This window comes from Pteropus medius, unplaced genomic scaffold (assembly GCF_902729225.1).
Source record: "Pteropus medius unplaced genomic scaffold, Ma_sr-lr_union100, whole genome shotgun sequence".
Classification (NCBI taxonomy): domain Eukaryota; kingdom Metazoa; phylum Chordata; class Mammalia; order Chiroptera; family Pteropodidae; genus Pteropus; species Pteropus medius.
The window spans coordinates 4,029,301-4,047,326 of record NW_024340692.1 but is presented as its reverse complement, the minus strand read 5'-3'; the positions used below and the strand labels follow the sequence as shown (position 1 = coordinate 4,047,326).

The window sequence follows — 18,026 nt, the reverse complement described above, 5'->3', positions numbered from 1 at the left end:
AGTGCAAGCCAATAATTACCCAGAGCACACACAGCACCTTCCAAGTCAGAGCTTGCCTATATTTTAGCTGTGTGACTTTGGATTAGTTAATCAACATCTCTAAGCCTTTTCCTCTTCTCATTAAAAAAATGGGGCTAATATTATTACCCTAACTGACAGAGCCATTTTGAAAATTAGATTAAATTCAAGCATAACATACTGCTTGAAATACAGTGTGTCAAAATAAATGTTCATCCTTGTTATCATCACCATCATCATTGTATATGTCATCATTATCAAGGACTTCACAGCCTGGTTGGAGCAATATGTTAATAAGAGCTGCTATTTAGAAAAATGTGTTCACTCTGAACAGCATTCCTCAAAAGGAGAACAAGAAAGCTGGTTTTAGTCCATACCCTTGAGTGTTAGGGCAAGCCACCTAATTTCCCAGAGCCTCAATTTCGGCATATGTAAAATGGGGCTAATAATGTGTCAGCTTCCCAGAATACTGTGCTAATGACGTAGATTAAATGAAACCCAGTGCCTTAGAGCATGGAATTACAAGGTAGTAAGAGTGCTCCTAACTTGTAACACCACCAGCCAGGTTTTTGTCACCTTTGATTGCTGTCTCCACAGTGTGCATTCCAGAACCAACATCTAAAAAATCCCTTTCCGTTTCCAAAAGCAATTTCTTGATTCACTTTCCTTTGTAATGTTCCCCCTTGGAAGAAATACACTTGCATGTGTTAGCCAGAGAAGGTGTGTGAATTGGGATTGGGGGAGCAATAATGGTACAATGTGTTGTGCTCACATGTAGGCATGTTATGTTTCCAGTAAAATTGAGGTTGCCCTGAGAATTCCCAGATCCAAGTAATAGGGCAGGGAAAGCTCATTGTGTAGCTCCGACATGGGATTGCCATAAAGCCACACTAATAAGTCCTTATTTTGAAATAGCTTTCATTTGGGGAAGGTTTTTATTTTAGTAATTTCTCTTAAAATAGAAAAACTCATCAATATCAAATCCAGTTGGTACGACAACTGTTTAGTGAGTGACTTTTGAATGTTAGACTCTGGGTTTGGAAGCCCCATCTCTTTAAGGCTTATTTAAACTTCAATTTCTTGCTGGATTCTTGCTAGATTTAATAAAACAAAGCATGACCGTGCTTTTGGCCACCCCAAGAGGGGTTAACATCCACATTCCTCTTAAGAGCAGGTGCATGTGTGAGTGGGAATGCACCCTGTTCTCCTAATTTCTTTCTCCTGTTTCATTTTCTGAACAAAGAGGAGAAGGGGCAGAGGAATCCCCAGGAGAGAGGCACAGGCAGCAAAGGCCATTGCTCAGAGCTCTGGGATGGCTCTGGTCTGCAGGAGGGTGGCAAATGCAAGGGTGAAGATGTGGTAGGTGGAAGAAATGAAGGGTGAAGTGAGTGTGACTCAACTTGAAGATAAATCAGCCTGTTCCGATCTCCTATTGCAGACTAATGTCTAAGCATTTCTTATGCTGCCTTGTTCATAAGAAAAATACCTCAGGCTTTCCCAGTGACGTCTTCTGCAGCAAGTTTCTGAGAAGCAGGTAGTGGAGGGAACCTTTCCCTGAGGTGCACTAAGAGGTCAATGGAAGAGGGCATCCGAACCTCCATGGATATGCCCCAGGTGCCTGTATTCATGGACTACTGATGGAAGGTTACAGCCTGAGTTGATATAGCAATGGGATAGCATCAAGAATAAATACAGATTGCACTACCAAGGCATTTAATAAGTATGATGTGGAAAAAAAGGGACTCCAATAGATCCTCTTTTGCAAGCAGTTAGGAAACTCAGAGCAGACATGAGACAAGTTAATGTGTATTGGCCCAATATGAAAATGGAAAGAAATAATGATTATAAAAACATCTACCCACCCTTTCACTGGCCATTACTTGTCTGTGGAAAAGCCAACTCACAACCAGCTAGAGACTCTGAGAAACCGATGCTGTTCGGAGATAGCTTTCAGGTCAAAACAATCTCACTAATCCCTGCTTTGCAAAACATCGACGAGTACATGTAATACTAGCAAAACCTGAGCTTTCAATAAATCAGAAAACAATGGAGGCATTGTCTGAACTCGCCAAATAGTCCTTTGCTCCCACAATGCAGAACACTCCACTCTGTGTGCAGCCAAAACTCAGCCCAATCTTATCGAACTAAATTGATTTATGAGAGGAAAACCTAAAAAGGGAAGCAGCAAAATAATGATATTAATTCTAATAATGTATTGACTAGTGCTCATATAAATCACTCTCTCCACTCAGATTGATTTCATAAGGGTAAGAACTCCATACATACGCCTATCTACAGCCACCGAGGGCCTCCTCTTGCAAATAGAGTTCAGGGAAAAGGGTGGGGGTCTGCTGGAAGTTCACAGGAATGTTGCCTGAGAAAGGCCTGTGGGATCAGCCCCAGAGGTACCGCTATAATTGGCCACACACACAAATGTTGCCGCATCTGAACATTTTTGGCAACTCATGAAAGCCTCGTTCCTAGAGGCCACTTGAGTGTCCAAATAAAAGGGGATTTTTGTTAGTGAAACTGGAAAGAATAACCCATCCTAGGATCAGTCTAATAGGGCCTGGCCTGTTAAAATGTAACACTGGGCTGGCCAGAGTTTGAAGTGTTGCTGGCAAAGATTTGATTTGGAGCGGCCGTGGGGAGAGTCAAACATCGCTCAGAAGGAAAACTCTGATGGTGAGGGGAGCTTTCCATGGTCCAAAGAGCCTGCATGACCCGCTTCATGGGCAAGAGTGCCTCTGGGGCAGGAATCTTTCACATAGGGCAGAGGGTAGAAGGCCTGGGGCTGTTTCTGCCTCCCCCTCATCCCCACCCCCTCCCCAAACTCCTCTCCCAATTCCCTATCCCACCCACCAGGCTGTGATTCTAGGAAAGTGAGGCTGTGTGGCTGACCTTGGGGGCCTGCTTCTGCGCATGGCCTGGGAACAGCAATTGCTCTCCATGTGCTTGCAAGGTGTTGACAGCCATGGGCTGAGGGAGCTGGGGGAGTGAAGCAGAGGAAGTGATGCTGTAGAAATAAGGCCACAGAGGCCTTCTCTTACCACGAAAGAGCCCCTAGCTGAAGAAAGCCTACTTACTGCTGCTTGCCTCGCAAAGGAAATGCCTTCTCCTACTGCAGGCCACGAGTGGCCCTTTATGTGGGGAAAAGGCCCCTGAGGCTCTGTGTCTGAAGTTGCTGGATAAAATCCATGATGCCCAGTTAAATTTGAATTTCGGATAAACAATGAATATTTAAATATAATTATGTCCCAAATATGGTATAGGACATAATAACACTAAAAGAATTATTCATTGTTTATCTGAAATTCAAATTTAATTGGGCATCTGTTTTTTTTATTTGTTGTGTTAGGAAGAATTCTTAGATGTACTTCCCCAATGACCCTTAGCTTCGTATAATCTCTTTTCCTGGAGTGTGAGTGAAATCTGTCACTATGATGAGACATCGGTCCTGTGATTGTGTTACATTTCATGGCAAAAGGGGTTTTTGCAAGTGTAATTAAGGTCACTAATCAGTAGACTTTGAGTTAATCAAAATGGAGATTATCTAGATGGGCTTGAACTAACCACATGAACCCTTTTAAGTCTGGATCCAGAGGCCAGAAACAGAAATCTGAGATTTGAAGCCACAGAGAATTCTTCTGTTGGCCTTGAAAGAGAAAATTTCTTCGTTGTGGAGAAGGTGACATGGCAGGGAATAGCAGTTGGCCTCTAGGAGCTAAGAACCACCCCAGTTAACAGCCATCAAGAAAACAGGAAGCTTGGTCCTACATTGTAATGAACTGGCTTCTGCCAACACCCAGTAAAAGCTTGTAAGAAGATCCTGAGCCTCAGGAGAGATGTCAGCCTGGCCTATACCCTGATTTTAGCTGTGCGAGACCCTGAGCAGAGAACCCATCCATGCTGTACCAGACTCCTGAACCCTGCAGACTGTGAGACAAAAATTTATGTTGTTTCAAGCAGCTAAGTTTGTGGTAATATATTAGGGAGCAATAGTGAACTAATATATTTGCTAAATCTGGCTGCCCTATCAGTATCCTATGGTCTCCAAGACACACTTGTAGGGGGTCCTGGTGTCAGCAACAAGGACAGGGGAAGAAATGGAGAGCCAGGAGACCCAGATGTACTGGACATCTTGTTAGCAACCACAATAGAAAAAGAGCAAGGGCAGGAAGGCAAACCATAACATCACGTGCTCTGGTGCCTGTGTCCTGGAAGGCAAGAGTGACCTGGCTCCCCATGGGCTCTAGGCCCCACCATCTCAGTTTTCACCTACACACACACACACACACACACACACACACACACTCCTATATACCTCCCTTCCCAGGGAGGAGTGTGGGGCACAAGCTTGTCACTTGTCTCAGAAACAAAAGTAGTTGCTAGTTCTGAGAGTAAACATATGATGTCATCCAGAGCACATTACTAACCTGAAGCTGAAGAAACATATGCATTCCATGTAAAGATAAGAGGGTGTGTGTGTGTGTGTGTGTGTGTGTGTGTAAATGTGTTGGTAGGTGGGTATAAATATAAACAGAAAAGGTGAGAGGCCTTGCCAGTCTACAACTTCCTTGGGCATCAATTCAGCTTTCATTTAGATCATGTGAACAAGCCCTCAGAGTCTAAAAGAAACTTTTTAAAAGGGTCAGAAGACCTGGTTTCGTGTTTCAATGCTCCAAATGTTCCTTTGCTTATGGATTCCTCTAAATTCTCTTTCCAACAGCTCCTTCTGTCCCTCTGGCCTCATGCTGCCCTTGAAAGTGGCCGGAGGAAACTGTTAGGTGTCAGCCAGTCAGCTTGGAGAGATTCTCTTTCATCCCCTGAGTGTCTGGAGATGCGAGTTTAATGAGAGGCATCGACCTTTGAATTATACAAATGGACCTCTTTAGCAATCACTTCCCTCTCCAGTCCATACCCACCCTCAGCTTTTAATCTTCTCAATTATATTTCCTTTTCATTGATTACTACTTTGCTAACTTTCAGATTGAGCAGGCAGTAAAACCTCAGCCACACAGGTAATGTAATTGCTTTTTGAGCCTGACGCCTGCATCTCACCTCCTGAGGGGGCCTTCAGGCCTCCCTCCCATCCTACTGGGTCTTGGCAAGTCCATCGGCCTTCAATTGATTTTGCAAGATGGCTCCTTCCATCCAAAGATCTGTGCAATACTGGCTAGGAAGAAGGGGGTTCAGTTCTGAGCTTTAAGTGGCCAAGGTGGGGGGTTGGCATGCTGCTGGAGTGTGGGAAGGGCACTCACAGACACTGACTATTTCCAGCGAGGCCTGGGAATGAGCAGGTGACAGATCTGGGATCAGGGAGCTCTGAGTTCTGCTCCCACCTCTGCTCTGACTTTTCTAGTGACCTTCGTTGAACCACTTAACTTACTGTGCTTTCCTCTTGGTGCCATCTGCAAAAGGGAGACAATGACACTTGTCTGAGAAAATGCTTTGAGGGATGCTGGCATAAAAGCTGCAATGTAAAAGCAAATGATGGACAGTGTTTCTCATAAAGAGCCCCTTGTTTGCATCTTCAAGAAGCCCTATTTGAGGGCTAAGAAGGAAAATTGAGAAATTTCCTTGATATTGAGGCCAGGCGGAGGACGTGGCTTGGGACCAGTTAGAAAACCCTTCTGTGGCTGGGGGCTCCTGAGCAGCTGCTGGGATGGCAGCTCACCGAGATGCATGATGGGACCTGGCCGGCTCAACAAACAGATCTGAGGTCTCTGCACCAAGCAGGACCCAGTGCCATATCAGGATTAGCCAAGGGACCTGATGAGCAGGAAGCGGGGGGGAGGCGGGCTGCCTTCCTGTGATTTACGAGCACTGACGCAGGGACCCGGAGGGGGAGGGGGAATTCAGAGAACTTTGGGGACATTTTCAAAACTGGAGGTCGTTCAGAGGAAATTACTCAATAAAAACCAGGTTTCTCTAACTGAATAGATCAATTTACAGCTCATAAGGTGGAAAAAGTCTGAGACTTCAAGATTCTGGCCGGGAGGGTCTCCTACGGTTTCCTCCCTTGGCAGAGCGGCTGTGGCTTTGGCTCTCTCACATCGGGCACCCCTTCTGTAGATTTCAGGGCCAGAATTTTTCTCTAGTCTTGTTTCTCTCTTTCTCTGCTATTTAAATTTTTTTTTTTTTCTGGTTAAGATTCACCTCCTCTCTTTTCCTCTTAAGAGCCTCCCACTTTCAACTTTTATCTCCCTACAGTCCTATTAGAGAAGCCCTTATCATTTTTGTTTTCCTGATGATGCAAATTCTTTTCCATGATTCCTACTCTCAGCTGCCTCCTCCTCCCCACTGGTAGTCTCAATGCCCCTCTTCCCTCTGTTTTTCCTTCAGGTCCCCAAAGCTTCTGCCTTTCTCCTCCAGCTGCCCATGTCTGTTTTTTTCCTGCACACCTCTCAACCTCTCTATTTCTCCCTCTCTGCCTTTTATTTTCCTAGCCCCTCTCTTTGGTTGCTCTCTTGGCCTTTCTCAGTTGCAACTGCAGTAATTTATCATGAGCATCCAGTAACACCATCACCTATTGACTGGGCTTCTTTAAATTTTGCACTGAAGCAACAAAATTCTCAGAAAGCCAGGATCATAGGAAGATAGACAGGGCTCAGAGGGAGTTTAATGAAATTCCATCTTACATCCACTATCCATCCACCTATCCATCCATCCACCCATCCATCCATCCATCTATCCTTTCCATCCATCCATCCATCCATTCACTCCATCCCTCCATCCATCCATCCATCCACCCATCCATCTATCCATCTAAGGCTTTATTTAGCCATTTATTGATTTATTCATTCAACAAACATTCATTGAAATGTGCTATATGCCAGGCACTGGGCTGGGCATTTGAGAGAGAATGGTGATCTTGACTTTCAGTAAGGACTAAGGAGAGGTATATGGTACCAAGAGACTTTCTTGTTGGGATTTGACCTACTTAGGAATGGGGAATTAGGCTGAGATCTGAAGGTTGAGACGGAAGAACATACAGGCAATGGGAACAGCTTTTGAGAAATCCTCCCCCTCTACATCCCTACCAAATCTCTCATTGGCTGCCAAGGACTTTAGATCTACTAGATGTCAAGACTGATAGGTCAGAGTTCAAGTGCAACTCATCGTATGACCTGGTAACGGTGATTTAAATGTATTGGGACTAAGTGGTAAATAACAAGACATCAGTCCTTTCCTGGGAACAGGTGTTATTAGAGGGTAAAAGGGACATTTAACACCTGGAAACAGGAGATTTTGGGAAAAGAGTCACACCTAGTATGTGTATGTATCCCCAGGATGACGTGCTCACTCTACATGGTACCAGGGTGAACTCTGAAGGCCTTGGGGAACAGCGTGTGCTTCCTTCCCAGCCTGTTCTTCCTCCTTATGTCAGTTGGCTGGCTAGACTAGCTGTTCCTTCCTTTTTGTGGGGGCCTCAGTGCTTCTATAAACTTTGGAGACCAGGCAGTTTTAGAAGCCCAGCACTTCCCTCCTCCCTTTCACTGGCACTGGTCACAAATTCAAAGCGCCATTGGGTTTCATGGCCTGATGCCCTTGTAATTGTTATTGGAACTCACCTTGGATGGATTTATGGTAATGAACTCACCTAATAGCAAACCTGTCATGGGCCTCTTTGCAGACAGGATCTTTCCTGAGTAAAGATATTAGAAAATCATTCTGCAAAGGAAAAGCAATACTGACTGGTGACTTCAAGTTTGGGAAAAACACCACTGTTTGGGTTTTTTTTTGTTGGCCTCTAACTTTAAACACTTCATTGGCCAGTTGCTAACCAACACGATTTTTGGCCAGGGCTCTGTTTATGTTGGCACCAAATGTATGTATCACAAGCAGTTTGTGTGTTTCTGGGCATGTGCGTATGTGTGTATGAGTCTGTATATGTTATAAACTCCAAAACTTTTGAACACAAGGTTTTGTACTCTCTTTGCAGATTCTTCTGGCCAAGAAAACAGGCAACTGGCAGGCAGGGCATCTATGTGCATTAATAACTTGCTTTCAGGCCACCCCACCCCATCACAGCCACCCTCTGACTTAGCCCAGCCTGGCACTCCCTGAACTCCTGTCCTACTGAGTTATGAATGAGTGAGGTGGCCTCTGCCCAGTGAAAGGGGGTCCAGGGACAGTGAGTGCTTTCTGTGTCACCTTGGTCTGCAGGACCAAAGGGTGAATCATCAGGAAGGCTTGGGACAAGGAATTTTTTCCTTGCTGGGGCTAGAAATCCTCCATGTTTCTGTGGCTTGGCATTAAGCAAACAATTGCTTTTTGTTCTCTCCTCAAATTATTTGTCCAAACAAAAGAAAACTGTCTTGGGGAGAAAAGTACATTTTTTCCAAGGTTTGCCCCTTTCCGCACCCCTTCTCACAGCATGCTTTCTGACTCTGTGCGTTTCCACAGCTTAGTGTCAGGTTTCCAGGGACAGAAAGGCAGAGCTTGCTACTCTGAAATGTGAAAGCCACCTCTGCCTCTCTCAAGTCTCCTGATCCAGTGCAACACTGGAGCTGAAGGTAAATTTCACAGGATGGAACCTTCCATCTCCAAAATCCCAAAGGGTTTTCCAAGAACAGAAATCGCAAATCTAGAAACATTCCCCCAGGGACTGAAAGTTTGGATAAGCAGTGAATCCTAAGGCAAAGACGGTTGTTTTCCTTCAAACTTCCATTTCTTTAGAAAGTCTAGAAGTTGGATCTTCTGCTTAACAAAGGATTGTTATTTAATTTCAAGTCATCCTCTAGAAAAGATATGTCTTATCAATTTGTATCTCATTAGAATATGGTAAAATATGCTAAACAATACAACTAAATGATATAGAATTTAATCTTCCGCTGAGGCCTTTTGGGATTAGGCTGTGTCCTTATCTATCCAACACACTCATGATTCTCCTTCAAGACTTGGGGCAAATGTCACCTTCCTGGTGGGGACTTCCCTTGCCACCTAACCCAGAGCGGCCCCCACCCGCCCCGCAGAGTTAGGGCTTCTTCATCTGTGTTCCCATAACTCTTCCAGCACTGGCACATTGCAGCGTTTACACTTTTTGTTCAAAAATAATTTCAGACTTACAGAAAAGTTGCAAAAAAAGGCTAAAGAATTCCTGTATACCAGTGTTTCTCAACTTTTTTCTCATTATTGCTTCCCCAAGAGCCCTTTTTAGACATTTTTTCGCCCTAATTGCCTTCTGCCATGAAATTTTAATACCACAGATATACTATATATCTGCTTATGGACTCTATGTATATCTGAGCTTTACATGGAAAAAGAGCAAGATTTTTTTGCCCCCAAGAACATTGTTTTTCCTTTGAGTGGAATATTACCTCATGGAGAATGCATGCTGTGTGTCCTTTACTCAGATTCCCCAAATGCTAATATTTTTCCATATTTGCTTTAATATTCTTTCTCTAAATGTGTGTATATATAAATATATATACATATATATAAATATATATCATATATACATACACACATAAACATACATTTATTTATACATATACACATATATGTATATATACACATTCATGTCTATATGTATATATATATATTTTTTTTTTTCTGAACTGTTTCAGAGTAAGTTGCAGATGTGCCCCTTTATCCCTAAATGGTTTAGAGAGCATTTCTTATAAACGAAGACTTTTTCTTTGCATTTTAACAAAAGAAACATTTTTAAAGATTTCTCATAACTTTAACAAAGCTGTAAGTTTCTCAAGGTCAGGAACCTGTGTCTTAAACATCTTTGGTGACTGAGTACCAGCATAGGGCCTGGCATGTAGAAGAATATTTATAAAAGAAAATATCTCATGAAAATATAGCATATACCATGCATTTTTATATAATTTATATATAAGGTATATTGTGATAAAATAAAATATTTCATTTTAATAGAAAATATATGATATGAAGTATGTTTTACATAATAATACAAAAATACATTTTTATTTGTAGATGAAGGGAAACCTCAGGGTCAGCAGTATAAACTTCAATCACAAAGAATTCTATCATTCAGAAGCTGGAACAAATCAGGCTGATAATTTACTGACTTTGGAAGTTGCTTCAAAACCAGTAAATCACAAAATAAGAAACTACTCACCTGATGTCACTTTTATAGAACAAGAACAATGTTCCGACTTAGTTGAGCTTGGTGTTTGCTATTCTAGTCTCAGTATTTATGCAGCTCTTTGGGAGGCAGTATAATCCAGTAATGCAAACGCTTTCTTGTCTTCTTACATTTACTCACAAATATTTATTGGCAACTTTCCATTTGACATATAAATATCAAGGGCTCCTGAATTTTATATTTTATTTTCTATGTGTTTAAAAAAAAAAAATAAGTTATTTAACTCCTATTTGCCTTGATTTTCCTGATTGCAAAATAAGTATTAATATATTGTACCCTGTGCTGCTTCCTAAGTCACTGGTTAAAATGGTACTGGGTATGCAGAGGACAGATTTTTCAAGGATTCTAGAATGAGCAGATATAGTACATATGATTCTGGAATTTCTTCTAGAAATTTGGCATCATGGGATGAAGGTATGCCGTATGAAATACCTATCCCACAAAATATGCAAGTGATATATAAAATATGTAAAATATATGTGTCAGGTTAATTGACTTTATTATAAATGAGTTTTCTAAATTGAATTTTACCAAGAATGACACAATTCTATTAGACAGTCTGAAGCATAAATAAAAAAAATTGTTAGTACTTGCTGTTCTGATCATTATTTAAACATTTTCTTGATCCTGAGGATTGCCGAACCCCATTGTATCCCTGAGACTCTTCCGCTCTGTGCAGATTTTAGAGAAAACCCCCTCACCAGGTTATCCCAAATTCCATGGGAGATTCCTCTAACTTAGGGGGAAAGTTTGGGATTGGGAGAGCTGAGAAGAGGCCTGTGAGTGTCAACAGGCATAGAATGAGTGTGTATCACAATGTTCATAATTTATATTTCCATACTTTGCGCCTTACATTTTCTCTACAACAAATGGCTAGGAGAAGCTGTCCACATTTCCCCATCTGAGACAAGACATCCAGGGACAAATCACTGTTAGGGCTGTAATCAGTTACGGCAGGTGGCCCCACGTCACTGAATTCCAAACTGGGAGGGACCACAGAAGGAGTGACATTTCATCCTGTAATTCTGTAGACAAAATAAAGTCCCTGGGAATGGGAGTGACTTGCTAAAGTCACAGAATAAGTTAGTGGCAGAGCTAAGACTAAAATCCAGGTTTGGCTCCTCATCTGGGTAGTAGGATACTTTTTTTTTAATGCCTTAATTGGAAAATTTGAAGATTAATGAATGAGAATATGTTTTGTTTCCACTTCTTCAGAAGAGACAGCTTGCATAAATTTAAATACTTTATGTATTATTATTTGAGATGATCCAAGGGCTCAATTAAGTATCATATTAAACTTATGAGACTAAAAAACAGAATAGTTATCTTCATTAAGTTAATTTAATTTAATTTCCCCATTTTGCAGGTGAGAAAAATAAGGTCTAGCTAAAGGCAGTGATGGTACTGTGAGCTCTCACTGAAGCTCTGGCAGAGTTTGGACAAGGACTTTCTTTCCTAATTCAGGTGCTTTGTGGAGTTTCTATTAGATTACACTGTTTTTTAATGGGAGAGCCAGCTATTTGGGCAGGTAACGCTTGATTTTACTTCTTCCTCGCATCTCATTTTGAGTATTTCCTCTCCAAGCTCCTACATACCTGTGTTATGGCATACCCTGGTTCCTTTTTCTTCTCCACAACTAGGCTTTTTATTCTTCTGATAAACAGTGGTGCCACATGCCCTAGACTTTTTTTGAACCACGTCTCTATTGAAACACATCTATCTTGTGTCTGAATCACTTAGAGTCCTGTTCATCTGTTAGGGCAAAATGGATTCTAACAGGTTCGTCATAAAAATAATCTATACCAATGGATAAAATAGGCAATGTGTTTGACTATTTATATAACAATGTCACAACTAATTAAATATACACATGGCTCTAAAAAATTCCCTCCCTTGTGATAAAAACAACTTTCTTTGCAATTTTAAGTGTTTTATTGAATCATATTTACAGCAAAAAGGATAAGGCACAAACCTGACTGATTAAAAATCCTTAGAATGTTCTTCCATTTTGAGGGTGACACAAGCAATCGTTTCACAGAAGATGAACATCTCTGAATGTGTAGGTCGAAGGTCAGAGTTGTGAAGGCAGGTCTACCCGAAATAAATAACAGCACCCATTGAAATGAGGAGGCTGAAATTCTGGGTGACAATCTTTATATCCAATTCACTGGAAACATGGGTGTGTGTGTGTGTGTGTGTGTGTGTTTTAGTACTATAACCTCCAAACCAGCAGAGTTCTAGGATTGACAAATGAATATTTCTAAGTAGAGCATTGAGTGAAATACTAGGGGTTTCTTTCCTAGTTCTATGTTTTAGTAGATCCATGTTTTCTGGCTATCGGTGAAACACCACTATATTTTGGTCACTGGTTCAAAGCATATGCTGCATCCTGCAGGACTCATTCCAAAGCTAGAATATGGTTCTCCCAGATGGAGCTGGAACTGAGTCTTCAAGAGTCCATTTTACCATCTGGTATGAACAGCCGCCTCTGGGTGATTTGTGACATAGCTACGTCACAAATACCACGAGCATGTCTATTGCTTTGCTTCTTTTGCTGAAAAATGAGTTCCTTAGGCAGGACAAAAAAAATCATTAAATAAAATGTAATAACCAAACTTCATCAAAATTAAAAACTTCTATTCATTGAGAAACTCTATTAAGAAAATGAAAAGGTAAGTCACAGATTAGAAGAAAGTATTCAAGATACATGTACTGACAAATGACTTATGTCTGGCATAGATAGAGAACTTTTACAACTTAATAATAAGAAAAAAAGTAACCCAATTAAAAAGGGCAAAAGTTGAACAGATATCACAAAAAATATGAAAATAGCTAATAAGCCCATTAAAAGATGCTCAACATCATTAGACATCAAGGAATTAAAATTTTAACCCTAATTAAATACTACTATACACCCATTAAAATAGCTAAAATTAAAAGCATTAGCAATATCAAATGCTGATGAGGATGTATAGCAACTGGAACCCTCATATATTGGTGATAAGAATGTAAGATGGTGCAACCACTTTGAAAAACCGATGTTTGCTGTCTTATAAAGTTAAATATGCACTAAACATATGCCCCAGAAATTCCACTCTTAAGTATTTATCCAAGAGAAATAAAAACATTTTTCCACATAAAGACTTTACAAGAATTTTATAGCAGCTTTATTCATGAGAACCAAAACCTGAAAACAATTCAAATGTCTATTAATGGATAATAAAATTGTGCTATATTTATACTTATTAATAAAAAGGAACAAACCACTGATACACTGACACATGTGACAAAATGAAACTCAAAAACATTATGCTGAGTGAAAAAAAATCCAGACACAAAAGAGTTCATACTGCCTGATTCTATTTATGTAAAACTGTAGAAAAGAGAAATCAAATATATAATGACAGAATTAGTGGCTGCCTAGGGCTAGGTTCTGGGGGGCTCAGGGATTTCTGTGAAGGGGCAAAAGGAAGTATTCTGGTTTGATGAAAACATTCCTTATCTTGATCGTGCTGTAGCTTTTCAGGTGTATAAATTATGAACTGTCATCAAACTGTATACTAAAGTGGGTATACTTTATTGTATGTTAGTTATATCTCAGTAAAGTTGATTTTTTAAAAAAATATATACTAATATGATGTTGAGGGCAACAGAACTCTCTCCATTGTGATTTTTCTCTTTGGGCTTGGCACAGGCTCCAGGTAGCGCTCTGAACAGCCACTGATGCTTCAAGCATCATTGTATTCATTAGTTAGAAGACCTATTGACCGAATTGCTTGTGTTGTGCCTCTTCTCCTGCTTTGGACTCTACTCAAGTAAACTTACACATTACTCAGCAAAGGGTCAGAGGACTACGACCATGTGTGGTATATATTGCCTTCAAAATTCAGAGAGGAACAATAAATGTGTTGCTTGTTCTTACTGGTAAAGTATGCATAGTGCAAGTTCCTTTCACTTTGGATAAAATACTCCGAGATTATACAGAGATATAAACGTCTAGAAATGTCTGAGATCCCTGAATTTCCAATGGATGTATCTCCCAAACTCAGATGCACATGGGTTTTATGGAGTGGCTATAGCATCTGCTCCTACTTGTTTACTTGGTCTATTAGCATGATGTCATTGAAACTGTGGTCCAACATAATGTTCTGTGGTTTAATAAGAGGATCAAAATTCACTCTGATCTAAATTATGGCATAAAGCAAAAAAATTAATATTGCTCCAAACCAGGATGGTGAATATGTATTGTTATTCCTGTTAGGTAAAAGCAAACTTCTTCCAATAAAGAAAATGTATTCACCAGATCGATAGCCTTATAGCAGACACACAGGGTAAAGAGATGACATTTAGAACATCAGCTTCAATTTCAGTCATCACCTAATAACACTTAAAATAATACAATCTATCTTTTGAAGAGGTCAAACAGGGAAGTTAAATAGAGATATGCTAGGGACCACTGCCTTTACAACTTTAAAGTCTTCGTTGGTGGGCTAACCTGTGCTAGTCCCCCAGGGATGTGATATTGCCTTATTGTTTTGGTAAGAGGGGAGTGCTGCAGGGGAGTGCTTCTGCTTTGCCTGTCTTATCATAAAAGCCCTCACTCTACAAGTCAAAGAGCCAATGTGGTGATTCTATTAGTTGCTGAGTGTACTTACTCAAACTAAATTTTTGGGAACTATGGAAATAACAAATAAATATTTTTGTAAATATTTTATACTGGGACCACTGAGAGATTGAAGTAACCCCAAATTGTTTCAATAGACTCTCATAAACATCTACTTTTACCTGTGGATCATGGTGATTTTCTGGAATCCTAATGATAGGGTTAGTATCAATGACCGACAATTCCTAAAAGATCCAGATACTTCTCTTTTTCTGGTGTGAAATTACCTGTAACTTGCTTTCTAGTCTGCCATAATGCTTACCACTCCTAATTGTTTCTTAGATCTGTTATGCTCCTTTTGATCATTCCCTGTTGGCTCTTGAGTTCATGATCTTTCTGATTTAATCTCTTGCTGAACCCTTGTCAGGGCCAAGGCCCAGGAGAAAATAAAACCTACCCATACAAGGGGAACGAATCTCTCAGACCAGTAAATAATTTTCTTCAGAAGTGATTCTACAAGCTCCCAAGACAGTGGGAAAAATAAGCCATTCGACAACAAGAGAGATCAAGACTAACTGCTCTGGGATAAAAGCCTGTCAGCCTTTAGGCAAGACCAGGGCAACTGCTCTCCCATGCAATGTCCAACAGTCATGAATGTCTCCCTCGAAACTATGTTGTGACCTGGCAGTCCAGCATCTTCCATCACTGTGCCTGACTTGCGAACTCTCCTGGTCTTGAATCTTGTCTCCCTCTCAACACCCGATTCAGCCTGATGCAGCTGAGCACCAACAGGCGAGGCCTCCAAGGTAATAGGTGAATTTTCGTGGTGACTGTGATGGTTTGAAAACATTCCCAAACATTCTTAAACAATTCGCCCTTCGGAAAGTGGAGCCTAGTTCTTCTCCTTTTGAATGTGGGCCAGAATTATCACCTCCTTTTTAAAAAGTAGAATATGGTAGAAGTAATGATGTGTTGCATTGTAGCTTTCTCCTTGATCTTTATCTTGAACTGTTCACTCTGGGGAAAGGCAGGCACTAAGATGTGAGGACGTTCAGACAGCCCATGGAGAAGCTCATATGAAGAACTGAGGCCTCTTACTGACAACCAGTACCATGTGAAGCAACCTGACTTGGAGGTAAATTCTTCTGTGCCAATAAAGCCTTCAGCTGACTGCAGCCCCAGACAAACACTTAACTGCATGTATTACGAGAAACCTTGAGCAAATTTCTCATTCACACAAACTATGTGAGACGATACATGTTGGTCATTGCTTAAGCTACCTAAGTTTTGGCTCATTTGTTATACAACCATGGGGTGGGGGAGAGAGAGAGAGAGAGAAAAGAGAGAGAAAGAAAGAAAGAAAGAAAAGAGAGAGAGAGAGAGAGAGAGAGAGTAGAGAAAAGAAAGAAAGAAAGAAGAAAGAAAGAAAGTTATAAAGAAATATATATATTATTAAAAAGAGAAAGAAAGAAAGAAAGAAAGAGTTAAAACATTGTTGTTGAGATATTGTTATTATGGAATAATGGAATGAAATGGGAATGAAATGAAATTGTAAATGAAAATGGGAATGAATGAAAATGAATGGAATAAATGAATGAATGAATGTAAATGAAATAAAATATTGTTGAGAAATGAAATAATGAATGAATGAATGGGAATAGGCCGTGAAAATGAAAATGAAGAAGGGAATGAATGGAATGGAATAGCCGAAGGGAATGAATAGAAAAACATTGTTGAGTGCTGATCCCAGTCTAGCTTGCCTGAGCCACCACAAGGCCAGGGGTAGAAAGCACAGGATTCTTTATGGATCAATGTTGTGTCCCTGATCAAACTTAGGGGTGGAGCCCTCCCACCCCCGTCACCATGACCCAAAGCAGGCACCTGCAGATCAGGTGGCTCGCGGAAGAAGAAAACAGTGATTATTAGGAACACCCCATTCTTCAATTTAGCCAACAAATATTACCTTGTTTTCTTGGCTCTAATATGACTTACTGAGGTGTAAGACTCAGCCAGGACATCTTAGGAGAAACGCCCTGGAATGAGACACCTCAGTGGAGGTTACCCAGGAAATGCCTACGTTAAAAACACTTCCCAAAGTTTTAGGACAGAGGAATGGAATTGGTTAGGGTGTGGCAGAAGGAGACCTGTGGTCCCTGAAGAGAAGACGAGGAGCTGGGCATTAGAGAATGGTTCCTGTGAGACCAAATGTGTCCAGAGGTTCCCAGGTGCCACTGAAGGCTTTTTCTGAGGGAGTATGAGAACTGCTCTGAGTGGCTTCTCAGGGTCCTGTACAAGTAGAGCTGTTTTTATTTAATTTCTTTTGTTTTTGTTTTGTTTTTTTAAAATTATTTTTAAAAAAATGATCACCAAATTCTCATCGTTCTTTGTATGCAACACCCATTAAACCTAAGCGATTCTCCAAGACAAAGAAAACACCATGTCTGGGGACATGTGCCAATAAGGAGGACATGACCCTCTCTTGCTGGGGCACTGGTATTTTTAAAGCAACAAATGCATGATATTGAATATCCCAGAAAGGCTCCCTTCTGAGCAGATCCAACAATTGTCCCAGAGAAGAAACAAACTGGGAAATGCCCCCAAACCATTATGGAGTGCCCACAAAAACAGATCATCAAATTCCTGACCGTAATCAGGAAGGCAGGGGGTAGGGTGTGCACATATGCAGGAGTGTGTGTGTGAGAAAGGGTTGCTTGTCATGGCGCAGGAGACCCACTGTTGTCCCCTTATCAGCACAGGTGAGGACTTTGGACCTTTCGCTCCTCTTGTAAAAACACAAGACACCCCACGACTTCCCTCCAAGGACATTTTCCACCCAGAGGTTTTTGCCTCAAGTCAAAAACAGCAACTCTTTCGCCCCTGCCAAGGCCTCCTGGAAGCTGAAAGTCCTTTTTCGGCTCTGTGAATAACTAAACGCAGGGCTTCTGTGACAGAGTAAGCTCCAGGATGCCAGGAGGTGAGGCAGAAGACCTGAGCAGGTGGAGCCGAGCCAGGTTGCGTCCAGTGAGGGCCTCACCGGCTCCTCTGTAGGACAGAGCCCCAGCTGCAGCCTTTCTGATCCTCTGTTTTTCAGCGGTAAGTGGAGGCAATGTTTGAGGAAAGGAAAATGTGATCTCCAGTGAATTGCAATATTTTGCTTTCTCTAATCCTATTCAGGTGGTGACTGTAGCAAAAAGAAAAAAAAAAAAAACAGGCCAACATGCAGGATGGATAAAAACCCTGATTATTACCCCCATGAATGTGCATTGGCTAAACTGAATTCAAGTC

At 41.1% G+C, this 18,026-nt stretch overlaps 1 long non-coding RNA gene across 1 annotated transcript in view; it reads left to right on the top strand.

Annotated features, from left to right (window-relative positions):
- LOC120611171 (uncharacterized) overlaps nt 1-16,027 on the top strand; it is a 37,669-nt gene extending 21,642 nt beyond the window's left edge. Inside the window, exon 4 of the long non-coding RNA XR_005655090.1 lies at nt 15,169-16,027. This is a non-coding gene — a long non-coding RNA (uncharacterized LOC120611171). The remainder of the gene's footprint in view (nt 1-15,168) is intronic.
- Nucleotides 16,028-18,026: the final 1,999 nt, after the last annotated feature.